Source organism: Cyprinodon variegatus, unplaced genomic scaffold (assembly GCF_000732505.1).
Source record: "Cyprinodon variegatus isolate N-32 unplaced genomic scaffold, C_variegatus-1.0 Scaffold160, whole genome shotgun sequence".
In the NCBI taxonomy this organism is placed as follows: domain Eukaryota; kingdom Metazoa; phylum Chordata; class Actinopteri; order Cyprinodontiformes; family Cyprinodontidae; genus Cyprinodon; species Cyprinodon variegatus.
Window position 1 is genome coordinate 345,880 of NW_015150613.1, and position 15,786 is coordinate 361,665.

The following is a 15,786-nucleotide window of genomic DNA, read 5'->3' on the forward strand; positions in this document are numbered from 1 at the left end:
GCTGTGATGGATAAGCAGAGCAAATCCATCTGGCGGAGTCAGGTTATCGAGCATAACCTGATGCACCATATCTTGGTTTCTTTAGTGGAATATGGACGGTTCTCTGGTCTGTCAAGTAAAGAGAAAATTTAAAACCAGAAGCAGAGGTTCTTAATTTCTTGCTTCGTCATTTTGTCCTCATGTTTCTTCCTGAGATATAGTTTATGACCAAAAGAGCAAAAACCAATAAACAGACATCTGAAATGAGCTTCTGCTTTGGATCCTGTGCTCTGCCTTTAAGATAAAATGAGGAGCTCCGTCGGGGGGAGTTCAAATAAAAGCTTCCACTTTTAACTCTAAAACTCCACATTGAAAGCAGCAGGTTAATCAGGATGTCTTCAGGAGGTCTGCCTTTGGAGGCATTCACATCCACAGGAAGGAGACTCTGGGCAGATGAAAACGGAGCACCTGGCTAGTGCAGCTGAGTATGATTCGCCCAAGCTCTACCTTCTGTTTATTAAACTAATAAACTGTTAGATTACTAAAATATTCTCCTTGAGATTTAGATGATCAGATTAGATAAATGACACCAAATAAGAGTCAGAAGCAGAATAGCCTGCTGGGCATTTCTCTCATGATTTGAACTTCTTACAAATGTGGCACCATTATAGGAGAAATGAACAAGAAAAAACTAATTTCCCTAATGTTTGTGCTCAAAACAGGGCTGCTCTCTGTCAGACGTTTTATCTTTTTGTGTTTTAGGAGAGTAAAAAAGTCTGCATTCCACATCCAGACTCGACATAATACTTTGTTTGAATTTGCTTTCAATTTTATTAAAGTTCTGGTATCATTTCAGAATGTTGCTGACAGATTCTCATAGCATTTAAAAACTGTACATATTTAGTGTGGCTGTGCCCTTATGTTTGCTGATCACGGTGAAAATAACACAAGGGGAAGTTAGCGTTTGCACGCTCTTTTTTGCATGAAATCGACAGAAGAATTTCACCCTAAATGTCTGTCAGTTTCAGTGTTGTATAGTAACGAAGTAAAAATACTTCACTACTGTACTTAAGTATATTTTGGAGTACTTTATACTTTCCAAGAGTATACATTTTTTTCAGAACTTTCACTTTTACTTCACTACATTTACGAACTTAATTGCATACTTTTACTCTGATACATTTTCAATGTTTGGTTTAGTTACTAAGTAAAAACAAAAACAAAAAAAACGAGTGCGAGAGCGAGAGAAACGCAAGTGTTTTGACCCCACCTACTGACTACAAAGTCGGTGTCATGTTTGGTTTAACGTGTCTAACCCACATGCAGAACACTCAGAGGCTGGAGAAAAGTTCAAAGGTTTATTAATGATTAATGTACAGGTTTAAGGATCAGGTTCAGTGGGGAACTAGTTCGGTCACGAGTGGGTTCTGAAAAGGTACACAGATTTATCAGATCCAGGAAGGGACTGGACTGGTCACGAGTGGGTTCACTGCAGAGGAGGACAGACGAGTTAGTGGAGGTCCAGGTATTTTGCAGGATTGAGAGTGTGCAGGGCTGTACCTGTTCAGGAGTAGAGCAGAGCGGCAGAGGGGGGGGAACCTTGAGGGTCCAGAGGCTGTCGGCAGGCTGAGGGCTTGGCGGAGGCAGAGCTTATTGAGTGCAGGCAGATCACTGACTTGAGTTTCCTTCCAGAAACTTCTGAGAGCAGGCAGGCAGAACTTAGGCAGGAACTGTTCTCCAGAGTTCTTCTGAGAACGGACAGGCAGATCACCGGCAGAGAAACTCTTCAGGGTTTCAGGTTTCAGGCAGGTTCAGTCTATGAATCAGAGAGGAGAAAATAGATCAGGTTCGGGTTCCCAAGGAGTCAGAGTTTCAGACCGTTACTGGCAAACACTCTGGCACTGGAGTGAAGCCCTCTGACTCCTTAAATACGGATCTCCTGATGAGCAGATGAGAGACAGGTGGTGCAATCAGCTCCGGCTCCAGGAGATCTCATACGCCCTCTGGTGGAGAAAGTGGACAGACCTCCAGATCCCAACAGTCGGGTCTTGCCTGGGCTTGTTTATCAACACCAATAGTATACGCCTGTTTCACAAAGCCAGTCTAAATTTATCCTACACTTGGTTGTTTATTTTACTTTAAATGAATTTAACCTTCAAAGTTTACCAAAATGTAAAAAAAAATGTCATTCAAACTGCACTACTTTTTAATTATACTTTTCACTACATTAGTTGAGTACATCTATTTTTACAGTAATTCTTATACTTAACTACAAGCCATTTCAGATACTTTAAGACTTTTACTCAAGTAACATTTCAGTCATTGACTTGGACTTTTACCAAAGTCATATTTTGGAGAGGTACTTATACTTTTACTTGACTCCGAGATTTCAGTACTTTATACAACACTGGTCAGTGTACAGCAGGTGTTTCCCTCCACAGAGCGAGGTTCAATGTTTCATTAAAGGGTTGCATCAGTTAAAGTTTCTGCTAGTAAAGGACAAGTTCCCTGTTCTCTTGAATAAACGGTTGCATTTACTTTGATTATAATCTACGTTTTATCTTTGGCTTCTGCGTCTTTACTTTGTTGATCTCATGGTTCATGTGAGCTGCCTCTGACGCTCATAAATGCATCACCGCCACTGTCAGTCAGAATCTCCTGGTCTGAGTGAGTTCACAGCTCTCAGCAGAGGAGGTGCTTTCCATTCAGAGGAAAGTAAAGTCAGAGCTCGACCCGTGTGCTGTGCAGACTATTTTTTTCCCTGGGAGGTTTTAATGTCAAGTGAGAAGGTGACGTTATCCAGAGTCTAAGAAAGCCAGAAAAGGTTTTACTGAGAATGTGTCGTTTGCAGACGGTCACGCATGAACTTGCAGAGGATTGAGTCATCAGTCTGAAATCCTGAAACCTCTTTCTTCACTCACTGTCTCTCGACCCGACTGGTCTCACTGGGTTTCCAGTATCTTTACTTCTCTCTATTTTTTTTCTATCTACTTTGTCCCTTTACCTTTTGTAAATTTCAAATTTTGTTTTTTACCCTTTTTTTCCCAGTTAAAAGTTATTCCATTGAGTTTGAGTTCAGACTTTTTTGTTTGTTTTAGTTCCTCTGAATGATTCCCATATTCTATATTATTGCTATTTTTGTGGTGTTTATTTTATGGCCTTTTCCGTGTAATAATTAAAACACTTACACTTTATCAATTCAATATGACATGCATGACTGATTGATGAATTTATTAGGTGAACTATGCGGGGCATTTCGATCCGTTGTCCAAAAGACCCATTTTCTAAATACCAGTTCTTTTGGCAGGTTTTTTTATTATAAAATACACAGACAAGATTATAAAAGAAGAAAGCAGATTAAACGTCAGGATTAAACAATAACATGGTCTTCTAAAAAAATCTCAACATGCATGACCAAGAAAAAAATAAAACATAAATACTCTAGTGTCTCCTAAAATGACATTTTATTAAATCTCAGGAACATATTCAAGTTTAGAATTAACTTTATTGGGAAAGTTTGGTGCACAGACAAGGAAAACTGGTTTCAGTTTGTGTTAACATTCATTAAACAAAAAAAAAAGGAGAAGTAGCGGTATGTAAATGTGTGTCAATATTGTCCCCAATTTTTTATTTTTGTCTTATTCTATTATATAAAGTGATAGGTTTGAGTTAACTGTTAGCTTTTCTTATTTACTTCCCAGCTGAGAGTCTGACAGCTCAAACTTTGAGGTCTTCATTTTGTTCTTCAGGGAAACACTTTGGGAAAAGAAACAGTTTTTAAAGTGGAGACACCTATCAGGAGACACTGACTCCTGAATAGGTGTCGAAACATCTTCAGAGACAAAGCAAAAGTCTGGTTACCTTCTAATTTAAGCCTTGTGGTTGCCCTGACCCGGATAACCCGGATACACAGTCATGCTTTTAGGGTGGCTCATTTTTGATAATAGCGCTCTGCAGTTCTGCGCTAAAGTTAAGAGTCTAGGAGTCAAAAGGCAACTTTCAACCAGCTCCACATGTGGCCCGGTGCAGGAAACACACAGCCAGGCAGACAAGCTCGGAGCCAGCTGCCATGTCAGAGGATGAAAGAAGCACATACAATTAGTCATATTTAGTGGGTGAAATAAACTGGCAGTTTTAATAGGAGGAACCAATTTGGTTCCTCCTATTAAAATTAGCGGACTGCGTGTTCTGCTGGCAGTTTGAAAGTGGCTGTAAAAGAAAAATAAGTTTCAAATCAGTGGAAGTGGAGCTAATGATGCTAATTATTAAAGACCCCATAGTCTATCTAAAAGTGGTATAAACAAAAAGTAAAAGAAAGTCAGACATAAATATGCTTTCTGCATGTTTATGTTTGCAATTAAATTAAGGGAGAAAAAAATCCCAGCTACAAATTTCAATAGTTTTTTTTTAGTTGTGGTTTAACCATATAAATGCTGCATTAATTTGTCCGCACCTTCATATGTCTTTTTTTAATCCTTATTAATATTATTCCACTATGGTCATTAGGTTCAAGTGCACAAAGAACATTTAACCCTCTTCTGCCATTCTTTCCTTTGTGGCAACAATAGCTGTGTGTAAAAATTTGTCAATATTCTGATGTATTCGAAGTTTGAAGTTTCACAATTGCCGTACTTCCAAAAAATAACAAATACAAACTGCAGTTGAATCCTTTTTTTCATGTGATAACTCTGAAAACATGGTAGCAGCAGATGTACACATAGAAGATATCTTCATAATACCACAACAGCTCTGTTTCAGATCACACGACTTGTGTTGTGCAAATAAAAAGGGTTTCCATTGAAGTTTTGCAAGATATAATTTTGGTAGGACTGAAAATCCACCTTATCAAAGTGTAAAAACTAGTTGTTTTTTTTTTAGTTTTACTCTTCCTTGTTATTCTCTTTTCAGCATTTTTGCTATTTCTTTATTCCTCGGTCTAGTTTTAGTTAGTTATTCCTTCTCTTATCCTCTAGTTTGTTATTCCTTATTTTGTAGTAATTCTTTTTATTCCCCTTTACACCCATTTAAGTTAAGCCCTGTTTTCCCAAGTTGCTCCTTGTTTCCCCCTGGTGCCCTTTTCCTTTCCCCTTGGCTCCTTTCTAGCTGCTTCTGTCCACACCTGCTCCCAATTAACTGATTACGCCCCTCCTGGTTCTGTCTCCCATATATAATCCTTCTCTGAAGTTCATCAGTGCTGGTTTCTCCTCATTGCTTCGATCCTCATGTAAGTTTCCCCCCTGGCTTCTTCTGGTTTTGATTTCTTGTTATTTTGTTTCTGGACCTGTGTTTCTGTTGCTGTCCGCATCAAAACAAATCTGCAAGAACTCATATCTGCCTCCTTATCAGTGCATTTGGTTCTCAACCAACTTCCACCCTGACAGTCAGTTTCCACTTGACTTTCAGAAGTATTATAAAAGACACAAAAAATGCAATTGGAGTTACGTTTTCTAAATTGAAAAATTGTTTTGCACGTGGTAAATGTTTACATTTGCAAATTCTACACTGAAGAATTTGCACAGTTTGGTCATTAGCATATGGTCTGCATAATGAAAAAAGAACAAACGCAAACATTTTTTTTTTGCAAACACTGTCTTCTGAAATGTAAATCATTTTGCATCTTCTTTGAAGATCTGCTCTGCGTTACAAACATGTTTTTACCCGTATTAAGACACACAAACCCTCTGAAGATCAGGTTGTAAAGACTGTGTCCAGAATGTGTGGGGTCTGCAGGGGTGTTAGATGCCCTTTTCCTTTCCCCAGAGCTGTATAGATGCATTTCAGAAGCTTAACGTCATGACAATTCTACCTTACAACAACCATACTGAGTACCAAAAGGTGTGCTTAGTTCTGTGGCGCCTCCCTTCTGACCAGAATGGATCATTGTCATTTAAATCCCCATAAGGTTAAACAATACACCAAGAAAATCAGTGTTAGTGTCCATATGAAGGCCCTGGATAGTTTTTACAATACTTTTCTTTAATTGACAGGCATCCAGATTTTTCCTCTCCTGGGAAACAGTGGCGTCGGATGTAGGAGTTTGCCCTGAAATCGAAGGATTGACGGTTCAAGCCCCAGCTCTGACTTCCAGTGTGGTTGTGTCCTTGGGCAAGACACTTCACCTGCATTGTCTACTGATGGTGGTCAGAGGGCCTGGTGGCGCCAGTGTACGGCAGCCCCGCTTTTGTCAGTGAGCCCCAGGGCAGCTGTAGCCTCATGAGACCATCCTGATCTCACGAGCTTTCAAGGTTCAAACACTTGTCAACAGTACCATTTTCTTGAACGTCCAATCAGCGTTGGCTTTGAGGCGGGTTGAGGTGTGACACAACGAGAAGCGCGACAGTTCAGTCTAAAGAACATGCCGGCTTCAGCAAATGAAACGAGCGTTAGCTTGGCTATCGAGCGCGTTTTATCGGAATTACAGAGTATTTCTTCACTGAAAGAAGAGCAAAACACTGCTCTGAAGGCTTTTCTCAGAGGAAAGGATGTTTTTGCTCTTCTCCCGACTGGTTTCGGCAAGAGTAGCCTGGCTGTTAGTACGTCACGTCATATGCTTCGTTGATCTGATTGGTTTATTTGGCCCGTCTATCACCAACATAGGCCAATCAGCTAACGAGTATTTTCGCCCCTTCCCAAAATTACCTCTACGGAAGGTTTCCAGATGGATATACGGAGCAAATCCATCTGGCAGAGTCAGGTTAGGGCAGCTGTGGCTACAATGTAGCTTGCCACCATCAGTGTGTAAGTGTATGCGTGAATGGGTGAATGAATGTAGCATAAAGCGATTTGGTCAAGTCTCCTGACTTGAAAAAGGCGCTATATAAGTACATGCCATTTACACAACCTGTCCGCATTAACTGGAGAAAATCGGAAAGCTTAAAGAACAGATGCCAGTTGGTATTTTGAAGCTGGCAGCTGGATGTGAAATACCGTTGCAGCAATCGGGGGTTGAGGGTCTTGCTCAGAGACCCAGAGTGGCAGTCTGTGGCAGTGGATTTCAAACTTACAACCTCAGGATTTCATTCCCTATGCCCTAACCACTAGACCGCCACCCACCCATGAATGATGACTGAGTAGTTTATTGCAGTTTGGACCTGTCCTGTTTAAGATAATAGCGAAACCGCATAGACATAGATGCGCATTAAAACAGTCCAAATAATCGCAGTGTAGATGATAATTATCAATGAATATTAGTAACTCAAGTCTATTTAAACCTCTCCAGTTGCTGATTTTATATTTATTAACTCAGCAGGTGTGGAATACTGGCAGCTTTTCTCCAATCTGCTCCTATTTGCTGACAATAATTACAGCAAGTGTTTATAATTACCTTGACAATGATGAAGTGAAGGATAAGATACACTTTTAAAGTATTATTCATCAGGGAAACATTCTCCTACGACACATGTTTCCTATCAGCCACGGCCTGTTTCACATCCCCTCCGCAGCTCCTATCCTTTCACACCTGCTCCATGTGAGCCCAACTCCCAGCCGGCTGCTGGGGCAGGGAGCCAGTTAAGATGCACCTCTGGTTAACAGCTGAGGGCGAGAACGACCTTGATACGTCTCCCTGCATTACTCCGCCGCTGCATTACCAGCAAAGAGCCCCATAACTCCATTACAGAATCACACCTGTTTACAAGTCCCAGCACCAGTGGAGATAAATGAAATCAATACCCCGGCTCCTGTGCAATTTCTCCAGAGCACTATGGTCCTCAACTTTATATCATCGCAGATCTTTACAGCCCAAAACTGATTATGAAGCAAGGCGCAGATCTGCTTACTTGAAAGGTAAGTAATTATACATAACAGAGTGCAGTGTTGGTAGAGTAGAGATAATGTGAGTTTGTGATAGTTACAGTAAACAGAGAGGAAGCAGCAGGCCTCATAATCAATGCCTGTCATAAAGGCTGGTAATGGCAGGGAGGAGCCTCACAGGAACCTTGACAAAGCATTTTGTTTTCATTTAGCTGAACCTCAAAGACAAACAGAACTGCAGGAGTTTCAATGTGGTTCTTTTTTTAATCTTACATCTTAGAACACACTGTGATGGTTTGGTAATTTGTATTCCAATCATGCATAAACTGAAGGATTTCACATTTCAAATGATAAATAAAGCTGAGCTGCTTTAATCCTCACCGCTGTTGTAGTTTCAGCTGATGTGTTGATGATAAAATATGTGAAAAAGTGCAAAAAAAAGTTCTGAGCATGAGGTGCAACACGGATCAGTGCCATCACACCTCCAACCTTCTGCTCTGCATAAGTAATGAGTGATTCTGTCATAGTTACACTCATTTTCTCCTCTCTATTCTCCTGAAGCTGTCAATAATGCTTAGGGAAGGTGTGAATGTTCATAAGTTCGTGTATTATTTTATGATTGGTAGTTTTTTTTCCCTGTTTCCTTCTTTTTTTCTTCTCGTGATTCATGGCCGTCTCTCCAGAGAATGTTTCCACATTCTCCTGATTTTACATGCTGGCCATTTTTTTTTATTAAATTCACCTCCCCTGAAGAATCCTCTGGTCACTGCCTTGGTTTACAAACCAACTCATGTCGTTCACCTGCCTACCTGGTGTTCATGCCTCTATGGATCTCTGAAGGGCCTTGCCCTCAGGTTAATGTGCCGGACACCACAATCTGTGCACATGACCAGAAGCTGAGTTTTAAGCTGCTCTGGTTCAGGCTCCTGATTGTTTTCCTCTTATGTGCTGAAAAATACAGATTTAAAGTGTTTGGAAGCTTTGTTTTGGTTGTGTTTTGGTCCTATATTGTTGTTAAATGAACCAAGTTAGCTGGGTTGATGTTTTTCCCTCTTGATATATAATTTTGGTCATTTGTTTTAGAAAATAATGAAAAAACCTGAGGTGAATAACATGTTTAGCTAAAAATGTCTTGTTTTTAGAGAAGAAAAGAGATTAGTAAAGTCAGATTCCATGGGGAGTGTTGGCCAAGTGGTTAGAGCAGTGCCCTTGTGCTCTGAGAAGGTTGAAAGTATCTGGTTCAATACCTAAAACCTCTAGTCTGGGTTCCTGAGCAAAACCCTTACCTTAATTATTTCTCCCCCATTAAATGAAAAAAAGTAAGAATTTATTCTGAGATACTATTAATAACAGGAGGTGAAATGCAGCTCCAGACTAGCCAAGCGTGTGGTGATGTCATGAGTTCGCTTCTGTTCCAATTGGCTCATATCTATGCTGTGTGCTCCCGTTCTCCATGAGTCCATACTTTCCTGTTCTTCTCAAGAACATACTTAGCGAGAGCACTAGTCTGTACTCGCGTTTTTGAGAATTAAGGAACGACCCATGTCATGAATAACAACACAAAAGTCCAGTTAACGCCCAAACTCATCTTGACTAAAATTCAGCAAATTCAGGCAGGTGTGTGAAGTCAAGCGTCTGTAAAACTCAACATGAACTAAAGGAACGTTGGATAGAAAATCTAACCGAAAACCTTTAATGGTGTAATTTGTAACTGTAACTTTTTATTTATTTATTTTAGTTTAACTGAATTTTTTATTTGTTTTTTAGAAGTCGTTAGCTGTTTTTTTTCTTGCATGTGTTCCTTTTCTTTGTATCTAATGTTTCAATAGAAATTTATTTAACCGTTGCTCCATTTCATAACTCAACTTTACATGATAAAGAAAGTATCTAAATATAAATGTTCTATTCCTTCCACACGTTATAATGGTGTTGAGGTTTGGGCTTTGACTGGACAGTTTTGTCATGATTTTACTGAAGTTCAAACCCAAATGCAAAAGACCAAACAGGGAGACCAGGGAAAAGGTTTAACAGGTTTTATTGAAGAGATAAAACAGAGAGAAGTGTTGCTCTGAACACTGCTCAACCGGAATTTTCCAGAGAAGTTGTTGAAACCTTGACTGCAGTCTTTATGCTGTGGTTCCAGTGTTTGTCTGATTCGGTGGAGGGGGGAACAGGGTTTACCCATAATCCGGTTGTTAATAGGTGAACGGAGAAACTGACTGCCACTCAGATTTCCTGCGGTACTTGAACAGGTCGTAGCGGAGATTAATCCCTTTCTCAGTACGAAGCTCAAACGATCTCTTGGGGAAAGTGGATCCAAACCTCCTGTTTGAACCCCAGCTCAATTTGTAGCTCAGTTGATCCTTCCAGGGAGAGAAGGTCCGAAAATCCAGTTTGCAGGATGACTTTCCAAAACTGGCAAACATTCTGGCGTCGAGGTAGTGGCAGTCAGCAGTTTAAGAACGCTCTGTCAACGAGGAAACCATCAGCAGTTGTGTGAGGAAGTGGACCAGAGCCAGGCGCCTTCTGGTGGAGGAAGGGAGACAAACACAGAAACACAAACACACAGACAGGAGTCCTGATAAGTTTTTTATTTGAACTTGGACCAGTTTCTTTGTACCAGCAGAAGACAAACAACACCAAATCCCTCTGATTATGTATGAAGTTTGTTTTCTGCCTTTTATGGCATTTCACATGTAAGCCCCCCCCCCCCCCCCAAAAAAAAAAAGGGGGAAAAATGGTTTGGTTTATATTCAACTTCAGCACATTTGTTTTTTCCTGCATCCCCTACATTTCTTTGCTGCTTCTCTGGTTAATGCTCTCCATGCACCGCTTGTTGGTGTACCTGAACAACTATGTGTTGCTAGCTCTGTGGCTCTGCTGGTCTCTCTCCACTTTCACTTGATTAATTGAGCCGAGTTCAGTGGGATCCTCAGAGTTTTGTTTTCACACGGACATTACTTTTTGTGTCACTCTAACTGTGGAAAAAGAAGCCAGCTCCATCCTCCCGGAATCAGCACCAGTCATGTCTACAAACAGAACCACATTGATGGAAAGTCCCAACATTAAAACCAGAGAAACCCAGGAGTCCTGTTTGCTCTGACGCTTGGCTAGAGTTTGAAGAAAACGACACTCAATCTCATCAGAACCAGGCTTTATTGGGATAGTTATCAGACTAAATGAGTAAAAAAAAACGCTCTGCATGTCGGGTTTGTGGATGAGGCTTAATGTTTATCTTAAATCAAGCAAATTCTCTGCTGACTCCCACACTTTGAAGAACCACAAAGTTCTTGAAAGGCAGTTTTAGTTGTCACTTTTATGGTGTAATTGGTCATGGATAAAGATCAGCAACCACACACTCTGTGTTCTTGGAATGACTTTCACAGAAGGAATTAAAAAGGAACTATAAATCATCAGGGCAACACATTTCTGTATCTATAATTCGGATGATGATACAGAGAGGTTTTTTTTTCAGTTTGGCCAAAGCAAAGCACTCAACGGGAGACAGATGCACAAGAGGCAGCCTAATGAGATGACAAGCAGCATCTGAAGCCCATAAGCACTTCTCTTAGATTGCAATTCCCTCTTATGTTGTGACAGTGGCTACAAGCTCCAGCTGATTGGAGATAACAGAGGAGGAGTTGCCTTAAGAATGGATCATAAGGCGAATTTAACTTTAACATAAACACTTTTTACCAAAACCTTCTCTCCTTTGGGTTTCCTTGTTAACCGTTGGCTCTGTGTGGTCTGCTTACAGCTGCGCTGCATCGGTGAGCAGTGGGAATATGTAAAATTGTCAGGATAGCCGCGCTCCAGTGCAACCGAGACAGGTTTTTGAGTGTAGAAATAGCACGTGTAATTGTGAAGGCTTCTCCTGAGAGCTGACACTGCTGCCAACATGTTTTGATAATACAATTAAGCTGTCTTGCAGTAGTGGTTTCTGAAATGGTCCTGCTGACAGGACGTATTTATAAAAAGTCGCCTGAATTGCACACATTCTGATGGTAATTTGTTGGAGATAAAAAGCTCCAAATTACTCACTGGTTTTTCTGACAGGTGACTTTGACTAAAATACTGCTTAAGAATACATTTTTCCTTGCAACTGCCAACAAAATATCATTTTCCTGCAGAAAAACATGTCACTTATAAATATTACATGTTTCCTCACATGTTCACCGTCCGGAACATTATCACCTCCTAAATCTCCCAAGCTGATAGTCTAAAAACACATTTCTGTGATAGAAACCACAGAGATGTTGGTGATTTTAAATCTAATCTTTTTAACCTTGTATGTCTGACTGCTTTTTCACTGGTGTGCAGCAAAAAGGCCAATTCATCTGGATTTGACATCAGACATGCTCTCTTTCTGATGTTAATGTAAATTAAATGGCTCCAAATTAGTTTTAAAGTAGGGATCTAAATGGAGGCTCTCAGTAGTTTAATTAACCTCCTTGGGAAACTCAAACTGCAACATGTGTTTGCAATAAATACGACACAAAAAATGTTTTTATTATAAAAACAAATTCAATATACAATTTTTTTCTATTCAAAACTACGGTATCCATGTGGACATTGTTGCTGTTTTGTTGTATTTATTTTTCAGATCGCCTCTGTTCTAAGTTTGACAGAATGGCCTTTAAAAGACTATTGTTGTGTTGAAGGGGTTAAAGAATTGACTCATAAAGAAGTAAAGATGCTGTTAATGAAGTCCATCCAAAAAAATAGCTTTAAACACGTCTCCCTTTAAAATGACATGTCTATATTTGACATGGTCATCACAATTTCTTGCATGAATGTTACAGCTTTTCTGGGCATGACATACTGTATCTGTGCAGACTACTTGGTACCAATTTAGCACCACACAGAACAGAACCTGCTTTTTCTGTTACATTGATCTGTGTCAGTATAAGAGGCTAAAAATCTTAGCAGAGACACTATATGCTTGACAATAAGAAGTGTGTATTTGGCAGTAAAAGGATAAGACACACACCTTTATAACCTTCCCTTTGCACAGAAGAATGATCTACAATCGAGGAGGGACACTACAATATTGCAAGAAGGATAATATAGGCAGCAGATCTCTGAATAAATTTTAGAACAGGTGGAGTACTTTTTTTCATTTTTGATTCATTACTCCCAAAGCATAGCATGCTGGACTGCACACACTTTAAGATAAAACACTCCCCCAGGTACACCTCCCTTTGTTTAAATTTAGGGCCACCTTATGCTGGTGTAAATTCTGCGGATGGTGAGCCACTCCCTGTAACAAAAACATGAGCCTTTTTTTGCACATTTAATAAGTGAGAGGATAGAGTATGTCTGCAGGCCCTTTCTAAGTTATGAGGACATTATAGTCAACATTTTGTCCAGATAATACCAGTCTGCAAAATGTTCCTATATTTCATCCTGACCTGCTGCAGGTCCTCTTTGGTTCAGTCATATTGGTTCTGTATGAATATTGACAGGATGTGTAACAGAAAACGAAGTGATGAACCCTTGATAAAGTCTTTATGGCGGATGCCATTCTTGACGTAACCAGGATTCAATCCCTAGTCAGCGTTAAAGTCAAAGATTTAATCCAGCACACCACAGAGGGACTGAATGTCAGAGCAAAAAGTAATAAAAATCTATCAGCTGTCAGATCTGTGAATGTTACAATATTGACTTCCACTGTTAGTCTTAAGTTCACAGTTGTTCATTTTAGAGAAATGACAAGTAACTCCTTGGATCATGACAGCTTTGTCATTGGCAGGGGAGTCTTTTGGTCCACATTTCAGAGAACTCTCAGGAGTTAGAATTGGTAAAGATTTATTCTTCTATTGTCGGAGAAATGAGGGACTGGTTTGCAGAAGGTTCAGCAGAAGCTCACTACAGAAGACAAAGAAGGTTTGTCGGGCGGAGTTACTGTTAAGGCCTGGTTATACTCCTGCAGAGGTGTGTCGCAGTAAGCTTGATGCAGACATTTTTGATTTATGCCTAGTATTGAAGCGTGGTCTGCACTATACGCTGTGGGTCTAGATACGGCCGAGGCGGTGAGGAAGTGGGGGCAAGTTTGTCCGACAACGGAGGGACCTGATGGTGAAAAATAGCGGGGATCCAAGTGGAAAAAGGGTCCCAGCGTTCTCGCGCACCTCGCTCTTCTAGCTGATCCAACTTTGTTGTTTTCCGCAATTTCGGTCATAAAAACAAAACAAGCCATCCTCCTGTCTGCGGCACTGTCTGCGGTCAGCTACAATTTGGGAGTGGTGCAGCGGAGTGTCTGCAGAGGGGGTGGGGACGTCTTTTTGTTCACTGCGACACCAACGCAGACGACCTAGTTTCGAAGTATAAATCAGCCTTTAGGAAGGACAGATGTTAGACCATGCTCATAGTATGAACAGCAGCAGTGGGGCTTTAGCATTGAGTGGTGTGTCTTGGCGGGTGGGGATGGAGGGTGGACAGGTCAGCTGGAGATCGGGGAGAGTAAGGAGTCCTGGCAGGGTCTGTTTTGGAGTCAGGTTCCAGGAGATAAGGGCTCAGAAGGTAAAATGATTGCTGCTGTTGATGGTTAGTTTTCCATGGGAGGCCAAGGCTCTCATCACAACACAGACACACAATATCTATTCACAAACATTCAGATTTACAAGCAAAAAATATAAATGACCTGAACCTGTTCCCATAGACCCACCTAGATCCCTGACAATTTTAAAATAGAAAGGAAATATTTATTTTAGGCTATTTAGACATTTAGTCAATCTACAGTAGTTTGCCACATCAATAAATCTGTGATTGACATCATGGTCTGTTGGAGAAAGCTGCGTACCCATATTTAGCTGGATTTCTATGACTTGCTGAGCATTGTGATATGTATAATGCCAGGACTGACTGATCATGTTAAGTCAGTGGTGGTAATCAGTAAATATGTCTGGAGAAGAGTTCATTGCTTTTTACTGTAAGCTCAAAGAAAAGTAAGAGGACATCAACAGGTCCCTAATGGTCATAATGATTGAAAATACAGCTCTAAAGTTTATGTTAAAAGATTATTTATTACGGGCTGCTCAGTGGAGCAGTGGGTAGCACAGCTGCCTTGTAGCAAGAAGGTTCTGGGTTAGATTCCTGGCATGGAGTTTGTATGTTCTTCCTGAGCATTCGAGGGTCCTTTCAGGTACACTGGCTTCCTCCCACAGTCCAAAAACATGACTGTTCGGCTAATTGGCTTCTCTAAATTAATTTTAGGTGTGTGTGAATGGTTGTTTGTCACTGTGTTGTCCTGTGACTATCTTCATCATCATGTAAAAGTATGCAGACATAGAAATTAGGTTCTCTGTGTCGCCCTGTGATAGACTGGCGACCTGTCCAGGTTGTACCCCGCCTCTCGCCCGTAGACAGCTGGAGATAGGCACCAGCAACCCTCGCGACCCTGCTTGGGATAAGCAAGACCAAAAATGAACTGATGCATGGATTAATAGTTACACTAACTTCAAGGGAGAACTATCCAGGTCCCGAAAGCAAAAACCCTGTGCAGAGATTAGTTCCATCCATTTGCATACCCAGCTCTACACAGATTTGGAGCTAATCACCTGGTTATGTGAACTGGATCAATGAAAAACAATGCAAGGTTTTTACTTTCTGGACTAGAATTACCCGCCTCTGGCCAACCAATGGCAATAGGAAGAAAAAAATGTCTGCCACCGGATTATAAAAGGGGAATGATGTCAAAAACCCTGGATTTTTAAAAACAGACCTGCAGCATTACTTTGTTGCAGCAGATACTGATGTTTTCGATCACACAGTTAGGTTCATAGCAAAGGGAAAAAGACACTACGCCTGAACTCAAACAGTAATTAGAATTATAAAGAACAAAATAACTTCATCATCCCATACTGAGGCTATTGCTAGAAGTGCACCTAAAAGCATAACCCTGCCCCTTTAAAAAAACAACAACAATGTGGGCGGGGCCAATATACACTCAGTTTGGGGGATGAGTGGAGGAGGTTAAACAAACTTAAACAAAAATGTGAAAAAGCTCCAGTTATGGAAAGATATGACCTTTAAAGCCAATTAATTATCTTTAAA